The 15,545-nt window shown below is 40.8% G+C and overlaps 1 protein-coding gene and 1 pseudogene across 3 annotated transcripts in view; both read left to right on the top strand.

The window, feature by feature from the left end:
* Positions 1 to 1,459: 1,459 nt before the first annotated feature.
* LOC135268707 (U6 spliceosomal RNA) lies at positions 1,460 to 1,529 on the top strand (annotated as a pseudogene).
* A 6,805-nt stretch (positions 1,530 to 8,334) lies between these two features.
* Positions 8,335 to 15,545, top strand: part of LOC105725166 (zinc finger protein 169) — a 42,959-nt gene continuing 35,748 nt past the window's right edge. For 2 of the 3 annotated variants that reach the window (XM_064361600.1, XM_064361598.1), the window contains exon 1: positions 8,335 to 8,405. The gene's annotated coding sequence lies outside the window, so the exon portion shown is untranslated. Of the gene's footprint in view, positions 8,406 to 8,429; positions 8,676 to 15,545 lie in introns of those variants that run through there. The other variant, XM_064361599.1, reaches the window with a different exon arrangement.

Here is a 15,545-nt window from a genome sequence, read left to right as displayed (position 1 = left end):
ACTCTGCTTTTTCTGGAAAGGTGTCAGTAGGGCTGAGGGTGGAGCTGAATTTCTACCCTAACTGTCTGAAAGAGACAGTGTAAACTAGCACTCTACTTCTGCAGGTTGGTGTCAGCCAGCTTATCAGGGAGCTAAATATTCACTCCCACCAAGACCTGTGTGCTATACCTAAGCAGGGGGATGGCTGTTAAAAAAGAATATTTTTTAGAATGTAGAGTCTCACAATATTCCAAATATCCAAAAATGTAATTTTAAAAATTACACATAATACCAAGAACTAGGACAATTACAGTTTTCATGAGAAAAAATAATTAATATATTATCAACAGATGCCAACAGTGATGGATCAGATACTGAAGTTCACAGACTATCATAAAAGCAGCAATCATAAAAATTCTCCAGTAACCAATTATGGATTATTTGAAACAAATGAAACAATAGAAAACCTCAGCAGAAAATTGAGAATATTAAGAAGAATCAAAGGGAAATTATTGAACTGTTAAAACAATAACTGAAATTAGCAACTCACTGATCAGCAAAATAGTTCATTAAAGATGACTAGAGTAAGAAATAATGAACTCGGCCTGGGCATGTGGCTCATACCTGTAGTCCTAGTACTTTGGGAGGCCGAGGCAGGTGGATCACTTGGGGTCAGGAGTTTGAGACTACCCTAGCCAACATGGTGAAATGCTGTCTCTACTAAAAATACAAAAATTAGCTGGGCGTGGTGGCATGTGCCTGAAATCTCAGCTATTCGGGAAGCTGAGGCAGGAGAATCACTTGAACCCAGGAGGTGGAGGTTGCAGTGAGCCAAGATCATACCATTGCACTCCAGCCTGGGGGAAAGAGTGAGACTCCATCTCAAAAAAAAAAAAAAAAGAATGAATGAACTCAGTGACAGATATATAGCAACTACACAATAATAGCAACATAGAGAAACAGACTAAAAAAGAATAAATGGAGCTTCAGGGTCCTATGAGGCAATACCAACAGATGAAACATTTGTATCATCAGAGTCCCAGAAAGAGTATGGCACTGAAAAATATTCAAGAAAATAAACTTTCCCAAAGTTGGCTAAAGTCATAAACCTACAGATTCAAGAGGCTGAGCTAACACAAATAGGATAAGCCAAAAGAAATCCATGCCAGTATGCATTATAATTAACCTTCTGAAAACAAAACACAAAGATGAACTTGCTTCAGCCGGGCACAGAGCCTCATGCTTGTAATCCCGGCACTTTGGGAGGCCAAGGCGGGTGGATCACCTGAGGTCAGGAGTTCAAGACCAGCCTGGCCAACATGGTGAAACCCTGTCTCTATTAAAAATATAAAAATTAGCCGGGTGTGGTGGCATGCACCTGTAATCCCAGCTACTAGGGAGGCTGAGGCAGGAGTATCTCTTGAACCTGGGAGGTGGAGGTTGCAGTGAACCGAGATCACGCCACTGCACTCCAGCCTGGGCAACAGAGAAGATTACCATGGCCCCTGTGCATGGATGACACACAGATTGATGAAGCCTTCCATATTATTGAAAAACACACACACACACACACACACACACACAGAAAGAAAAAAATCTTGAAAGCAGCATGTGAGAGAAATGACACCTTACCTATAGAGGAAAAGCAATTCAAATGAGAGCAGATTTCTCATCTGCAACCATGCATGCTAGAAGGAAATGGCACAACATTCTTCAAGTTGTGAAAAGGATTGTCGGCTGTGAAATTTACATCTAGCAAGAACATCCTTAGGAACGAGTGGAAAATAAAGACGTTTTCAGACGAACGAAAACAAAGGGTATTTGTTGGTAGCAGGCCTACCTTTTAAAATGGCTAAAATGTCAAAACAGGAAATAAAAAGCAGAAGGAGGCTTGGAAATTTGGAAAAAGAACAATGGAATGGGTAAAAATAGGAATAAATATGATGGACTCTTATTCTCTTCATGAATTTCTTACATCATATTTGATATAAAAATCTTTACATGATATGGTGCTTAATGTATGTAGAGGAAGTACCTAAGAGAATTATACTTTCAAACTAGAAAGAGATTTCTACTTCTGAAAAGATGGAATAGACATATTTTCCTTCTTTCTTCCATTCAGTACAGATAAAATCAAACGTTAAGTCTGCAAAAGGCAGAGGGATGAAGACTGACTGATTAGGTACTTGGAGACCTGAGGAAGAACATGGAAGCTCCCTTGGTTTTCTTCTTCCTTGAATATCTCAAACTGAGTGCTCAGCCTGCAACCCAATAATGCCAGTGAGCACAGACAAAAATAAAGACCTAGGAAAAGACTGCCTCTCTAGTCAAAAGATCAGGAAGGAATTGAACTGTGATTCGATGCCAAAAAAAAAAAACCCAGTAAAGAAGCAACCTAGCAAGAGATAAAATTCAGATATTAATTTATCCACCCCAAACACTGCAGAAAAAGTTTAGTCCCAGGCCTTCCCCACAGATGGCTGTGTGGGAAGCCTAGAATTCTACCACCCTTGCCAGGTTTTAGTGAGACACATTGATCAAGTCAGAGAAAGCTGAGTGGGGAGCCGAGACTTTTATCCTTATGAGGCAGGAAAAAGCTCCCTCCTCCCTCCACAGTGTCAGTGGAGACCGTCTATGGAACCTAGACTTCCAGGCCCATTTGGGCTTAACAAGGCACTCACATTCCGACACATGGGTGCCAGAGGACATGTAGTGAAGATTCAGGACTTTCACCATTACCTAGCAACAATGAAGCCACACCACTATGGTATTAATGGAAACCACATGCGGAGCAGTAATAAGACACCCTCGTGTCTACCAGCCATGGTGATGTTAGCAGAGGCCTAGTGGGGAACCTGAACTCCTATCCCACCTAGCAGTGATGAGGAGCTCCTTCCCTCTGGCGTTGATAAAGGCTGAGTGGGGAACCTGGATTTTCAATCCTACCTGGCAATAACAAGTTGGTACTCCCGTCCTCCTCCAGTACAGTATAAGACCTACTAAGAAGATTTATATAAGATTTAGAATCTCGTAATTACCCCAAATGTCTAGGTTTCAAATTAAAATGGCTTGTTATACCAGAAGTCAGGCAAATATCAATCTGAATGAGAAGACAACCAAATGACAATCAGAAAGAGATGCTGACATCAAGAAGACACAGATATTATAATTATCTGACAAGATATCTGGCAAACAGCCATCATAAAAATACTTCAATGATTAATTATGAACACATTTAAAACAAATAGAAAATAGGCTGGGCACAGTGGCTTATGCTTGTAATCCCAGCAGTTTGGGAGGCTGAGGTGGACAGATCACGAGGTCAAGAGATCGAGGCCATGCTGGCCAACGTGGTGAAACCTCATCTCTACTAAAAATACAAAAACTACCTGGGCATGGTGGTGCGCACCTGTAGTCCTAGCTACTCCAGGAGGCTGAGGCAGGAGAATCGCTTGAACCGGTAGGGCAGAGGTTGCAGTGAGCCAATATCACGCCACTGCATTCCAGCCTCGCAACATAGCGAGACTTTGTCTCAAGGAAAAAAAGAAAGAAAGAAAGAAAATAGCAGCATAGGAACAGAAGATATAAAGAACCAAATGGAAATTTTAAAACTGAAAATTACAATAACAAAAATTTCAGTGGAGGGGCCAAACAGAATGAAGAGAACAGAAGAAAAAAGAAATGAGCTTGAGGATAGATCAATAAAAATTATCCAGTCTGAACAACAGAGAGAAAATAGACCAAAAAGAAATGAGCAGAGAGCTTAAGGGAGACAGAGGTTGCAGTGAGCCGAGATTGTGCCATTGCACTCCAGCTTGGGCAACTCCATCTCAAAAAAAAAAAAGACGGGTCTCACTCTAACACCCAGGTTGGAGCGCAATAGCAGTATCTGGGCTCACTGCAGCCTCTGCTTCCCAGGTTCAGCCTTTTCTCCTGCCTCAGCCTCCTGAGTAGCTGGGATTACAGATGTGAACCACCACACCCAGCTAACTTTTGTACTTTTAGTAGAGACAGGTTTCACCATGTTGGCCAGGCTAGTCTCAAACTCCTGACCTCAAGTGATCCGCCCACTTCCACCTCCCAAAGTGTTGGGATTACAGGCATGAGCCACTGTACCTGGCCCCAAGACATTCTTAAAGGTATTAAAAGTAAGTAAATTTGTCACCAGCAGACATACCCTGGAAGAACTGCTAAAACAATTTCTCTAAACAGAAAAAGAAAACAAAGAGTCTTGGAACATCAGGAAGAAGGAACGAACAATAGAAAAAGAAAAACATAGGTAACTACAGTAAACTCTTAAGTTTTCTGAATTATCTTTGTTGAAACAAAAAATATATCACTGTCCAATGTGGTTCTTAATGTATACAGGGCAATATTTAAGACAATTATAAAGAAGGGAGGGTAGGCTGGGCGCAGTAGCTCATTCTGTAATCCCAGCACTTTGTGAGGCCAAGGTGGGCAGATCAAGGTGGTCAAGAGTTCGAGACGAGCCTGACCAACATGATGAAACGCGTCTCTCCTTAAAAAATACAAAAAGTAGCCTGGTAAGGTAGTGTGTACCTGTAATCCCAGCTACTCAGGAGGCTGAGGCAGGAGAACCACTTGAACCCGGGAGGTAGAGGTTGCAGTGAGTCGAGATTGGCACCACTACTCTCCGGCTTGGGCGACAGAGTGAGACTTTGTCTCAAACAAACAAACAAAAAAAACCATCCAGGAAAATATGATCTCACCAAATGAACCAAATAAGACACCAGCAGAACTGATGACGAAGTAGAAAGAATTAGTGAGCTTGAAGACAGGCTGTTTGAAAGTAAACAATCAGAGGAGACAAAAGAAAAAAGAATAAAAAACAGTGATGCACACCTACATGATCTAGAAAATAGCCTCAAAAGGGCAAATCTAAGCTTTTTCAGCCTTAAAGTGAAAGAGATAGAGATAAGAGATAAGGCTTTATCAGCCTTAAAGAGAAAGAGAGAGATAGTGGTAAAAAGTATATTCAAAGGGAGAATAACAGAAAACTTCCCAAATGTAGAGAAAGATATCAGTATCTAAATACAAGGAGGTTGTAGAACACGAAGCACATTTAACCCAAGAAAAGGATTACTACTCCAGGACACTGGAGTGGGCAAATTCTTCTCAAGAAATACCCAATAGGCACCAGCAATGAAGGCAGAAATGGACAAATCGGATCATATCAAGTTAAAAAGCTTCTGCACAGCAAAGGAAACAATAAACAAAGTGAAGAGACAACACACAGAATAGGAGAAAATATTTGCAAGGGATTAATAGCCAGAATATAAAAGCTCAATTCTATAAAAAAATCTAATAATCTGATTAGAAAATGGGCAAAAGTTCTTAATAGACATTTCTCAAAAGATGTACAAATGTAGCCAGGTGTGGTGGCTCACACCTGTAATCCCAGCACTTTGGGAGGCTGAGGCAGCTGGATCACTTGAGGCCAGGAGTTCAAGACTAGCCGTGGCCAACATGGTGAAACTCTTCTAAAAATATATAAATTAGGCGGGCATGGTGGCACGTGCTTATAGTTCCAGCTACTCAGGAGGCTGACACAAGAGAATTGCTTGAACCCAGGAGGCAGAGGTTGCAGTGAGCCAAGATAGTGCCACTGCCCTCCAGCCTGAGGCAACAGAGTGAGTGAGACTCCATCTCGAAAAAAAAAATATATATATATATACACACACACACACACAAATGACAAACAGGCTTATGAAAAGGTGCTCAGCATCATTGATCATCAGAGCTACAATGAGGTATCATCATGCCCTAGTTAAAATGGCTTTTATCCAAAAGACAGATAATGACAAATGCTGGCAAGGATTTGATTCATAGGTGTGAATTTGCAGCATGGAGGACAAGTAACATCTTTAAAAAATAAAATAAAATTGGAAGGACTGTATAAAAAGTTAAGAAAAGACTCATATTCTTTTGGTGGGAATGTAAATTAGTATAACCATTATGGAGAACAATTTGGAGCTTCCTCAAAAAACTAAAAATTGAGCTACCATAAGATCCAGGAATCCAGGGCTGGGCACAGTGGCTCACGCCTGTAATCCCAACACTTTGGGAGGCCAAGGCGGGTAGATCACAAGGTCAGGAGATCGAGACCATCGTGGCTAACACAGTGAAACCCCATCTCTACTAAAAATACAAAAAATTAGATAGGCGTGGTGGGACGTGCCTGTAGTCCCAGCTACTGGAGAGGCTAAGGCAGGAGAATCGCTTGAACCCAGGAGGCAGAGGTTGCAGTGAGCCGAGATCACGCCATTCACTCCAGCCTGTGCAACAGAGTGAGACTCTGTCTCAAAAAAAAAAAAAAAAAAAAGAAAAAGAAAAATCCAGCAATCCCAATCCTAGGTATATACCCAAAAGAAAGGAAAGCAGTATATTAAAGAGATATCTGCACTCCCATGTTTATTGCGGCACTATTCACAATAGCCAAGACTTGGAAGCAACCTAAGTGTCCATCAACAGACGATTAAATAAAGAAAATGTGATATTTATGCATAATGGAGTACTACTCGGCCATAAAAATATGAGATTCTGTCATTTGCAACAACACGGATGGAACTGGAGGCCATTATACTAAGTGAAATAAAGCCAGGCACAGAAAGACATCACATGTTTTTATTTATCTGTGGAAGCTAAAAATTAAAACCACTGAACTCACGGAAATAGAAATTAGAAGGATGGGCTGGACGCCCTGGCTCACACCTGTAGTCCCAGCACTTCTGGAGGCCAAGGTGGGTGGATTGCTTGAGCTCAGTAGCTCAAGATGAGCCTGGGCAACATGGCAAAAAACCCCATCTCTGCAAAAAATAAAAAAATTAGCTGGGTTGGTGGCCACACCTGTAGTCTCAGTTACTCACGAGGCTGAGGTGAGTGAATCACTTGAGCCTGGGGAGGTCGAGGCTACATTGAGCTGAGATTGCACCACTGAACTCCAGCCTGTGTAGCAGAAAGAGACCCTGTCGAAAGAAAGAAAAGGAAGGAAGGAAGGGAGGGAGGGAGAGAGAAAGAAAGAGAGAAGGAAGGAAGGAGAGAGAGAGAAAGAGAAAAAGAACGAGAAAGAAAAAGAGAAAGAAAGGTTACCAGAGGCTAGGAAGGGTAATAGTGGGTGGTGGTGGATGGTTAATGGGTACAAAAAAATAGGAAAATAAATAACACCTAGTATTTGCCAGCACAACAGGGTATAGTAAAAATTAATTTTACATTAAAAAATAGTATAATTGGATTGTTTGAAACACCAAGGATAAATGCTTGAGGTGATGGATACGCTATTTACTGTCATGTGATTATTACACATTGCATGCTTGTATCAAAACATCTCAGGTAACCCACAAATGCATTCACTTACTATGTACCCACAAAAATTAAAGGTACAAACAGTTAGACAAAAAACAAGGATGCAGCCAGACGAGGTCACATAATCCCAGCACTTTGGGAGTCTGAAGTGGGAAAATTGCTTGAGGCCAGGAATTCTAGACCAGCCTGGTCAACATAGACTCAGATATATATATATATATATATATATATATATATTTTTTTTTTTTTGAGATGTAATCTCACTTGTTGCCCAGGCTGGAGTGCAGTGGCGCAATCTCGGTTCACTGTAACCTCCATCTCCGGGGTTCAAGCAATTCTCCTGCTTCAGCCTCCTGAGTAGCTGAGACTACAGGCGCCCATCACCACGCCCGGCTAATTTTTGTATTTTTAATAGAGACGGGGTTTCACCATTGTTGGTCAGGCTGGTCTCGAACTCCTGACCTCAGGTGATCTGCCCGCCTCAGCCTCCCAAAGTGCTGAGATTACAGGCGTGAGTCACCGCGCCTGGCTGCGAGACCCAGATTCTAAAAAACAAAACATAAAAATTAGCGGAGTGTAGTACTATGCACCTGCACTCCCAGCTACTCAGAAAGTTGAGGTGGGAGGATCGCTTGAGGCCCGGAGTTTGCGGCTGCGGTGAGCTTTGATCACACAGCTGTACTGCAGCCTAGCCGACAAAGCAAGACACCGTCTCAAAAAATAAGCGAATAAAGTGAAGAGATGTACAAACAGGCGTGAATTTGCAGCATGGAAGACAAGTAACATCTTAAAAAAAAATTAGAAAGGCCGTATAAAAAGTTAAAAAAAGAAAGACTTAGGGCTTACGTGACCACCCTTCTCGTGAACCGGAAAGTTAGATTTTACTTTCTGATTTTTCACAATTTCTCCTGGATGCTGCGGTGCCGCCCCTCGCGGCATTCTGGGTGTTGTAGTTCCTCGCTCCAGGGCATCCGCTGTAGGGTAGTCGCGCGCCCCGGGGCAGGCTGGGTAGTGTAGTTCCGCGCCAGGGGCAGTCCGGCTCGCGCATTTTCGCGTCCCGCCATCGTCGCCTGGAGCGTCGTGAATGTCCTTTCACAGTTCTGGTGAGTTAGCCTGGAGGTAGTCCCTCTCGCGGCCCTTCCCCGGGAAGGAGGGTCGGGAAAGCTGGCATGGGCAGTCCAGGCTGTGGCGACATGTTTGAGTTTCGGGTGTGGGGTCTGGGCGTGCGCGGTCCACTCAGAGAGAGGTTTTGGCGGAGGTCTTCTGTTGGGGAGGGAGCGTTGTCGCGTGCTTCTGGCGGGGCTTTGGGCCCAGCATCTAAACCTGGAGGGACCAGCGCAGGCCTGAGACCGACTTCCCATCCTACTCCGCAGGTGCGTCCCGGTACTTCTGGGGCCCTTGAGTGGGCTCTGCCTAGGGTACCCACCCAGCATCTGGCCACCTGCCTCCCACCATTCCCTCCCCACTGTCGCACCTGGGAGGTCTCTGGGCCAGGAAGTGCCTTTGGGGGACTTGATATTCTCGCTTGGAGCAAACTTCCCCATTAGTGTGTGGCACGCGGCTTGAGCATGAGTCGGGTTGTGTTGTATCATATCGTATCGTATTGTATCGAGACTGAGTCTCGTTCTGTCACTCAGGCTGGAGTGCAGTATCGCAGTTTCGGCTCCCTGTGACCTCCGCCCCTTGGATTCAAAAGATCCTTCTGCCTCAGCCTTCCTAGCAGCTGGAATTACAGGCCCCGCCACCACACCCGGCTAATTTTTTGTATTTTTAGTAGAGACAGGGTTTCGCCCTGTTGCCCAGGCTGGTCTTGAACTCCTGACCTTGTGATCTGCCCTCCTCAGCCTCCCAAAGTGCTGGGATTACAGGCATGAGCCACCGAACCTGGCCAGTGTGTGCCTTTTAATTGGAATGTTTATTTGATGTAATTATGGAAACAATTAGATTTAGGTCTCTTTTACTGTTTGTTTTCTATTTGTCTCCTGTTTTTGTTTTTTTTCTTCCTCTGTTTCTATCCTGCCTTCTTTGGGCCAAGTGATTTTTTTCCTTAGCATTCTAATTTAACTTAATTCCATATAATTTAATTGCCACTTAGCTATACTGCTTTGCATTTTTACTTTATATTTTAGTTTACTTTATATTTTTAGTTTATGTATTTTAGTCTACTGCTTTAGAGATGACAGTATACATTTGTAACTCTTCACAGTCTAATCTTGTACAACTTCATGTAAAATGAGGGATCTTATAATCATACAGGTACTTGTACCTACCTACTCCTTCATTCTTCAGGTTATAATTGTCATATGTATTGAATCTTCATATGCTATCAATCATAATGCTATTTTAATATATTTGCTATAAACAGTTGTTTATTTTATTTTTCTTTAGATGGAGTCTCCCTCTGTTGCCCAGGCCGGAGTGCAGTGGCACAATTTCGGCTCACTACAACTTCCGCCTCCTGGGTTCAAGCAATTCTCCTGCCTCAGCCTCCTGAGTAGCTGGGATTACAGGCACACGCCACCATGCCCAGTTCATTTTTGTATTTTTAGTAGAGATGGAGTTTTACCACGTTGGCCAGGTTGGTCTTGAACTCTTAACCTCAAGTGATCTGCCCACCTTGGCCTCCCAAAGTGCAGGGATTATAGGTGTGAGCCACCACGCCTGGCCTCAGTCATGTATTTTAAGAAATTAGGAGAAAAGAGAGATAGTATTTTTTGGGTGTGAACATATGTATTGTTTCTGGTGATCTTCAATCACCACAGAAAATCCAGGTTTCCATTTGGCATCATTTCTCTTTAGTTTGCAGAAACTGTTATAGGGCAGGTCTGCTGGCTATAAAGTTTACTGGTTTTCTTTTACTTGAAAATGTCTTTGAAGTCTTTTTAAAAATCAGCTTTATTTATTAAAAAAATCACAACTCTTGGCCGGGCGCGGTGGCTCAAGCCTGTAATCCCAGCACTTTGGGAGGCTGAGGCAGGCGATCATTTGAGGTCAGGAATTTGAGACCAGCCTGGCTAACATGGTAACATCCTGTCCCTACTAAAAATACACAAATTAACCAGACTTTGTGACAGGCACCTGTAATCCCACCTGCTTGGGAGGCTGAGGTAGGAGAATCACTTGAGCCTGGGAGGCAGAGGTTGCAGTGAGCCAAGATCGCCCCATTGTACTCCATTCTGGGGGACAGAGAGAGACTGTCTCAAAAAAAAAAAATTACAAAGTTTTCCAGAACTTATATACCAAGTTATAGGTCTGTGTGTAAGTGTGGATTCATCTAAAGACATAAATGATTAACTTCTTTTAATCTGTAACTAAGGTCTGAGTCCTGAAGACCTTCCTCTGGAGCCTCAGTAAATTTGCTTAATCTAAATGGGTCCAGGTGCTGGGGTGATTACCCATATCTTGTCTGCTGCTTAATCACGAAGGTCTGGGGCGTTCCTTCAGACTCCCAATAAATTTGTTTCTTCAGACCCACAGTAAAACTTGGGAGTTTCTTCAGACCCACAGTAAAACTTGTTTAATCCTGAGTGGGTCCTGTTAAGAATTCCTTCATTATTTTGTCATGCTTTAAGGCCCAGGAACGGCCTGGGCAAAACTCTTGATGAATTTTTGTTACATCCCAGCGTTTGTATAAGGGCACTGGTTTTTAATATTTAACTTAACCACTCAGTCAGTTCTGAAATTAGTTGTTAGTGAGACCTGGCCTGCCACAATCCTACCAGTGTTGTATGAGAATTCTGTTGCCTCACTCTTGCCTACACTGGTATTGTCTGTCTTTTACCTATCCTGATTGATGTAGAGTTAAATTATTATATTTATCTGTTGTTTTTTTTTACTTCTTTTCTACTCTTTCTTCAATTTTTGTATTGTTTATATTTCCTAACTAAATGTTGGATTAAATGGTGAGATGACACCTCCTTTGCGTGATCTTGACTTCAGGGAAATCATTCAATGTTTTGCTATTAAGTGGTATTAGTGCTATGTTTTTGTAGATGCTTATTTATTAAATTGAGGAAGTTTCCTTCTATTGCTAATTTTTTAGGAGTTTTTATCCCAAATAACCATTGTTTTTTCATATATACATATATATTTTTTGCATCTACTAAGGTGATTTTTCTCCTTTATTTTATTTTATTATTTTTAAGACAGGATCTCACTCTGTTGCCCAGGCCAGAGCGCAGTGGCATGATCATGACTCATCGCAGCCTCAACCTCCTGGGCTCAAGCAGTCTTCCCACCTCAGCCTCCCACGTAGCTGGGACTACAGGCACCTGACACCACGCACAGCTAATTTTTGTATTTTTTGTAGAGATGGATTTCACCATGTTGCCCAGACTGATCTGAACTCCTGAGCTCAAGCAGTCCACTGAACTCCATCTCCCATAGTGCTGGGAGTATAGGAGTGGGCCAGGGCACCTTTCATTTTGTTAAGGCAAGTAATTAAATTGCTTTTCAAATGTTTCATTTTGTTAAGGCAAGTAATTAAATTGCTTTTCAAACCACCACACTGGCCAGGTGTGGTGGTTCACGCCTGCCAGCACTTTGGGAGGCTGAGTCGGGTGAATCATGAGGTCAAGAGATGGAGATCTTCCTGGCCAACATGGTGAAACTCTGTCTCTACTAAAAAAAAATTAGCTGGGCGTAGTGGTGCGTGCCTGTAGTCCCAGCTACTCGGGAGGCTGAGGCAGGAGAATCGCTTGAACCCGGGAGGCAGAGGTTGCACTGAGCAGATTGAGCCACTGCACTCAGCCTGGGTAACAGATCGAGCCTTCATCTCAAACAAAACAAAAAATGTTAAACTAATATTGCATTTCTTGGATAGGTCTCATGTGTTCCCATATCATCCTTATAACATATTGTTAGATTTGACTTGCTACTGTTTTTAAAGGACTTTTGCAGGAAGAATATTGTTTGTCAGGTTTTGGTGTCTGGATTATGCTGGTCTTGTAAAATGAATTGGAAAGTATTGCCTTCTCTCCTATGTAAGTGTTTGACAGAATTTTTCTATGATCCTGAACTTTTACTTCTGGTTAAAGTTTAAAATTATGATTTTAATATCTTGACAGATGTAGAGCTATTCAAAATTTCCATTTTAGTTTTGGTAAACCTTGTGATTAAAGGAATTTGTTCATTTCACAAATTTGGGGCTTGTAGTTTTATTTTTAATAAGAATCCCTTATTGTGCTTTTAATATATGTAGGATCTGTAACAATGTTTCCTTTTTCATTCCTGATATTGGAAATTTGTCTTTTTAAATTTTGATTTAATCACACTTGCTAGGGGGTTAGTAATTTTTTTGGAGGGAGTTGCAGGAGCTTTGATCTTCTTTATTTAAATTACTGTGGCAAAAAACACATAACATATATTTATCCTCTTAATACTTTTTAAGTATACTGTATAATATTGCTAAGTATGTACAACTGAGCTCTATAACTTTTTCATCTTGCACGACTGAAATATTTTACCCATTGAATAGCAACTTCTTTTCCTCTTCCCCATCCATGAGCAACTACCATTCTACTTTATGTTTCTGTTGGTTTAATTACTTTAGTATTACTTTAGTATTTGTATTAGTTGGATTGTGCAAGTTTTTTTTTTTTTTTGTGACAGGCTTATTTTATTTAGCATAATGTCCTCAAGGTTCATCCATGTTGTAGCATGCACCAGAATTCCCTTCCTTTTAAGGGCTGAATAATATTCTATTTAATATTCTATTGGATAGACTACATTTTCTTTATCCATTCATACATTGAATGGATACATCTGGTTTCAGTTCCTTTGGATATGTACCCAGAAGTTGGATCATAGGATAATATGGTAATTCTATTTTTAATTTTTTGAGGAGACTTCATATTGTTTTCCATAGTGGCTACACCATTTTACAGTCCCACTAACAGTTCACTAAGTTTCTAATTTTTTACATCCTTGTCAATATTTATTTTTTGTTTGTTTGTGGCCATACAAATTGGGGTTAGGTGATCTCTCATTTTAGTTTTTATTTGCATTTCCCTGGTAATCTGTGGTGTTGAACATCTTTTCATATGCTTCTCTGCTAGTTGTGTATCTTCTTTAGAGAAATGTCTATTCAAGTCCCTTACCCATTTTTAATTGAGTTTTTTGTTATGGAGTTGTAGAAGTTCTTTATGTATTCGACAGTTTAGCTCCTTACTTGATATATGGTTTGCAAATATTTTCTCTCATTCCATAAGTTGCCTTATCATTCTGTTGGCTGTTTTCTTTACTGCAAAGAGGTTGTTAATTTTGATGTAATCACATTTGTCTATCTTATATTGGTTGCTTGTTCTTATAGTGTCATATTCCAGAAATCATTGTTAAGACCAATGTCATGAAGGTTTTTCCTATGTTTTCTTTTAGGAGTTTTATAGTTTCAGGCCTAGGGTTTAGAAATTTTAATATTTTTTGCAAACACCCTTAGACTTTTTAATTATCTATAATTTCATTTATATTTCATTATATTTTCCTCTTTATTACTTCCTTTCTTCTTATTTTGGGTTCTTTTTGCAGCTTAAGATGGGAGCTGAGTTATTTTTAATTAAAACTTCCTTTTTTTTTTTTTTAAAGTACATTCATTTAAAGCTGTAACTTTCCTTCTCAGAACTGCCTTATTACCTGCTGTATTCGTTTGCTAGGGCTATAACAAAGTACCACAGTACTACAGGGTGGCTGTAAACAACAGAAATTTCTTCTTCACAATTCTGGAAGATAGAAGTTCAAGATCAAGGTTTCGGCAGGGTTGGTTTCTTCTGAGGCCTTTCTTCTTGGCTTATAGCTGGTCGTCTTCTCCCTGTGTCTTTACATGGTCTTCTTTCTGGAATTTTTATGTCCAAATTTTCTCTTCTTATCATGACACTGGTTATATTGGATTAGGGCCCACTCTAATAACCTCATTTTTACTTAATTACCTCTTTAAAGTCCTTAACCTCCAAAGACAGTCACATTCTAAGGTACTGGGGTTTAGGATGTCAACATACAAATATGGGAGACAAGGAATAATTCAACCTGGAACAGGTCCAAGTCACAAATTTGGTAAGTTGTGATATGTATTAATAGGTTTACTAGATTCACTGAGTTAAAAATATTTTCTCATATCCCTTGAAATTTCTTCTTTGATTCATATCTCCTTTAGACAAGGGTCACTCAATTTCTAATTATCGAGGTTTTAAAAAATATCTTATATTTAGTGATTTCTGCTTTAGTTCCATCTCGGGCAAAGAATATACAGATGTTCCTTGACTTAAAATGGGATTGTGTCCAACAAACCTATTGTAAGTTGAATGTACTATTTAAGTTGACAATGCATTTAATACACCTAACCTGCTGCACATCAGAGCTTAACCTAGTTTACCTTAAATGTGCTCAGAATACTTACATTAGCCTACAGTTGGGCAAAATCATCTGACAACATGGTCCACTATAGAGTATGGGTTGTTTACCCTCATGATTGTGTGGCTGGCTTGGAGCTGTGGCTTGCTGCTGCTGCTCAGCATTGTAAGCCCTGGAAAAGATCAAAATTCCAAATTTGAAGTAGGGTTCTGACTGGGCATGGTGGTTTATGCCTTGTAATCCCAGTGCTTTGGGAGGAGGCTGAGGCAGGAGGATTGCTTGAGGCCAGAAGTTCTAGACCAGCCTGGGCAAACAGTGAGACCCCCATCTCTAATGAAATATAAAAAAATAGCCAGGCATGGTGGTGCACATCTGTAATCACAGCTACTCTGGAGGCTGAGGCAAGAGGATTGCTTGACCCCAGGAGGTCAGGACTGCAGTGAGCTATGATTGTACTGCCACACTCCAGCCTTGGCTACAAAGTGAGACCCTGTCTCTCAAAAATAAAAAGTAAGTAAAAAGGAAGTATGGTTTCTACTGAATGTGTATTGCCTTTACACCATTATAACATTGAAAAATTTTAAGTTGAACCATTGTAGGTTGGGGACTGTACTTTTTAAGTTTAATCCTTTGAAATTGGAGGCTTGTTTTATATGCCTCAGTATTTCATCTACTTTGGTGATTATTTTCTGTACACCTTTAAAGGATATGTATTCTGTACTTGTTGGGTTTGGTATTCTGTAAATGTCCATTAGATCAATACTGCCTGATAGTGTTTTCTAGATCATCTGTTTCCTGACTTATTGTCAATTCGCTTTTCCATTAATTGAGTGAGGTGCAGTAAATTTTCTTAACTATGATTATGCATTGGTCTATTTCTCCTTTTCCTATTCTGTCAT

The sequence above is a fragment of the Aotus nancymaae genome, unplaced genomic scaffold (genome assembly GCF_030222135.1).
Source record: "Aotus nancymaae isolate 86718 unplaced genomic scaffold, 86718_ANA_hifiasm-v0.15.2.pri h1tg000041l, whole genome shotgun sequence".
NCBI classification, from domain to species: Eukaryota; Metazoa; Chordata; class Mammalia; order Primates; family Aotidae; genus Aotus; species Aotus nancymaae.
This window is presented reverse-complemented; position numbering and strand designations above follow the sequence as displayed.